Genomic DNA, 4,134 nt, shown 5'->3' with positions numbered 1-4,134 from the left:
ATATAATTAGTGCATGGTGGCATGCTCCTGTAATCCCAGCTACTCGGGAGGCTGAGGTGAAAGGATCACCTGAGCCTAGGAGGTGAGCTGTGATTGGGTCACCGAACTCCGAACTCCAGCCTGGGCAAGACTACAACTCAAAATAAAATATACTTTATGGCTAAAAATTGCTAACAATAATCTGAGCCTTGAGGAAGTCCTAATCTTTTGGCTGGTGGAAAGTCTTGCCTTGATGTTGATGGCTGCTGATTAATAAGGGTAATGGTTGCTGAAGGCTGCTGTAACTGTAGTAATTTATTAAAACAACAATGAAGTTCGTCCCAACGATTAATTCTTCTTTTCATGAAAGATTTCTCTGTAGCATGCAATGCTGCTTGTTAGCACTTTACCCACAGTAGAACTTTCAAAATTAAAGTCAAGGCCCGGCATGGAGTAGCTCAGGCCTATAATCTCAGCACTTTGGGAGGCCGAGGTGGGAGAATCACTTGAACCCAGGAGTTCAAGACAAACCTGGACAACATAGTGAGACCTCATCTCTACAAAAAATAAAAAAAATTAGTTGGGTGTGGTGGCACATGTCTTAGCTCCTTGGGAGGCTGAGGCCAGAGAAACACTTGAGCCCAGGAGGAGAGGCTGCAGTGAACCATGGTCATGCCAAGCACTCCAGCCTGAGGGAGACTCCAACTCAAAAGAAAAAGAAAAAATAATTGAACTCAGTCCTCTCAAACTCTGCCACTGCTTTATCAACTAAGTTTATGTAATATACTAAATTCTTGTCATTTCAACAATGTTCACAACATCTTCACCAGGAGTAGATTTCATCTCAAAAAACTTCTTTTTTTTGCTCATTCTTGCAAGTTTAACATAAGATTGTAGCAATTCAGTCACATCTTCAGGCTTCACTTGTTTCTCTTGCTATTTCTACAACATCTGCAGTGACTTTCTCCACTGAAGTCTTGGACCTCTCAAACTCATCCATGAGGGTTGGAATCAACTTCTCCCAAACTCCTGTTAATGTTGATATTTTTAACCTTGTCCCATGAAGTGTGAGTGTTCATTTTGTTTTGTTTTGTCAGGGTCTTACTCTGTCACCCAGGCTGGAGTTCAGTGGCACAATCATGGCTCACCGCAGCCTCAACCCCCTGGGCTTAGGTGATCTTTCTGCTTCAGCCTTCTGAGTAGCTGAGACTATAGGCATGTGCTCCCATACCTGGCTTTTTTTTTTTTTTTGAGTTGGAGTCTCACTCTGTCGCCCAGACTGGAGTGCAGTGGCCGCTCCTGGCCACCGCAGCCTCGACCTGCTGGGCTCTGGCGATCCTTCCTCCTCAGCCTTCCCAGTAGCCAGAATTACAGGCGCGTGCTACCACGCCCGGCTGATTTTTGATTTATTGGAGAGATGAGGTCTCGCCAAGTTGCCCAGGCGGGTGTGGTGGCTCACGCCTGTAATCCCAGCACTTTGGGAGGCTGAGGCAAGAGGATTACCTGAGCCCAGGGGTTCAAGACTAGCCCGGGCAACTTGGTGAGACCTCGTCTCTACAATAAATCAAAAAATTAGCTGGGAGTAGCAGCGTGCGCTGTGGTTCCAGCTACTTGAAAGGCTGAGGCAGAAGAATCGCCTGAGCCCAGAGGTCAAGGCTGCGGTGGCTCTGAGCGTGCCACTGCACTCCAGCCTGGGTGACAGTAGGACTCTGACTCCAAAAAAAAAAAAAAAATCTGTTGTTTAGTGTAATCTTCATCAATTATCTTAACTAGAGTTCCTGGATAACTGGCTGCAGCTTCTCCTTGTACTTACATGTTATGGAGAAGGCGTTTTCTTTGAACTTCATGACCCTACCTCTGTTAGCTTCTAACTTTTCTTCTGCAGCTTCCTCACTTCTCTCAGTCTTTGTAGAATTGAAGAGAGTTAGGGCTTTGCTCTGGATTAGGTTTTGGCTTAAGGAAATGTGGTGTCTGGTTTCATCTTCTATCCACACCACTAAAATTTTCTCCATATCAGCAATAAGGGTGTTTCAATTTCTAATCATCCATATGTTCCCTGGAGTAGCACTTTTATTTTTTATTTTTATTATTGTTATTTTATCTTATTTTTATTTATTATTATTATTATTTTGAGTTAGAGTCTCTGTCATCCAGGCTGGAGTGCCATGGCATGCTCACAACTACCACAGCCTCGACCTCCTGGGCTCAGGCCATTTTTCTGCCTCATCCTTCCAAGTAGCTGGAACTACAGGCGTGTACCACCATGCCCAGCTATCCTCTCACCTCCACTTCCCAAAGGCGTGAGCCACCATGCTTGGCCATATTTTATTTTATTTTGATCAGAATCTTACTCTGTCATCCAGGCTGGAGTGCAATGGTGCAATTATGTCTCATTGCAGCCTCAGCTGTCTGGGCTCAGGCAATCCTTCTGCCTCAGTGTCCCAAGTAGTTGGGACTTTAGGCACGCAACAACACGCATGGCTAATTTTTTTATCTTTTGTAGAAACAGTGTCTTGCTGTGTTGCCCAGACTAGTATTGAACTCCTGGGCTCAAGTATTCCTCCTGCCTCAGCCTCCTAAAGTGCTGGATACAGGTGTGAACCACCATGCTTGGCCTTTTTTTGAGACAAAATTTCACTCTCACCCAAGCTGGAGCAGTGGCATGATCTTGGCTCAACACACCCTCAAACTCCTGGACTCAAGCAATCCTCCTGCCTCAGCCTCCCAAGTAGCTGGGACTGCAAGCACATGCCACCACACCTGGAGGTAGCACTTTTAATTTCTTTCAAGAACCTTTTCTTTGCATTCACAACTTGGTTGACTGCTTGCTCAAGATGCCTAGCTGTCAACCTGTCTCAGATTTTAACATGCCTTTCTTGCTAAGCTTAATGATTTCTAGCTTTTGATTAAAGTGAGAGATGTAGCCGGGCTCAGTGGCTCAGCCTGTAATCCCGCGCCTTTGGGAGGCTGAGGTGAGTGGATTGCCTGAGCCCGTGGGTTCGAGACCCGCCTGGGCAGCAAGACCTCATCTCTACAATAAATAAAAAAATCAGCCGGGCGTGGTAGCGTATGCCTGTAATTCTGGCTACTTGGAAGGCTGAGGCAGAAGGATCGCCAGAGCCCAGCAGGTCGAGGCTGCGGTGGCTGGGAGCGGCCACTGCACTCCAGTCTGGGCGACAGAGTGAGATTCCAACTCAAAAAAAAAAAATAAAGTGAGAGATGTGGCCAGGCTCGGTGGCTCAACCTATAATCCCAGCACCTTGAGAGGCTGAAGCAAGTGGATTGTCTGAGCTCATGGGTTCAAGCCCAGCCCGGGCAACTTGGCGAGACCTCGTCTCTACAATAAATCAAAAATCAGCTGGGCATGGTAGCGCACACCTGTAGTTCCAGCTACTTGGAAGGCTGAGTTGGAAGGATCACCGGGGCCCAGCAGGTTGACGCTGGGGTGGCCCTGAGTGTGCCACTGCACTCCAGCCTGGACAATGGAGTGAGATTCCAACTCAAAAAATAAAAATTAAAATAGTTTTTAAAAATAAAAATAAAAATAAAGTGAGAAGACAGGCTCGGTGGCTCAGCCTGTAATCCCGCGCCTTGGGTGGCTAAGGTGAGTGGATTGCCTGGGCCCGTGGGTTCGAGACCCGCCTGGGCAACTTGGCGAGCCCGCATCGCTACAATAAATCAAAAATCAGCCAGGCATGGTAGCGCGTGCCTGTAGTTCCAGCTATTTAGAAGGCTGAGGCGGAAGGATCGCCGGAGCCCAGCAGGTCAAGGCTGTGGTGACCGGGAGTGGCCACTGCACTCCAGTCTGGGCGACAGAGTGAGACTTCAACTCAAAAAATAAAAAATGAAAAAAAATAAACTGAGAGATGTGCAACTCTTCCTTTCAATTGAACACTTAGAGGTCATTTGTAGGCTTATTAACTGGTCTAATTTTGATATTGTTGTGTCTCAGACAATAGGGAAACTCAAGAGGGAGAGATTACAGGGGAACAGCCAGTTGGTAGAGCAGTCAGAACACAGACATGTATCCATTAAGTTTGTCATCTTACAAGGGTGACCCCAAAAAAGCAGAATGTATTTATAAAAAATTGTGTATTTATTCTTTTTTTTTTTTTTTTTGAGTTGGAGTCTCACTCTGTTGCCCAGACTGGAGTG

The sequence above is a fragment of the Carlito syrichta genome, unplaced genomic scaffold, assembly GCF_000164805.1.
Source record: "Carlito syrichta isolate Samal-C Ts95f unplaced genomic scaffold, Tarsius_syrichta-2.0.1 Scaffold301634, whole genome shotgun sequence".
Taxonomy (NCBI): domain Eukaryota; kingdom Metazoa; phylum Chordata; class Mammalia; order Primates; family Tarsiidae; genus Carlito; species Carlito syrichta.
Note: the sequence above shows the minus strand (reverse complement) of the source record.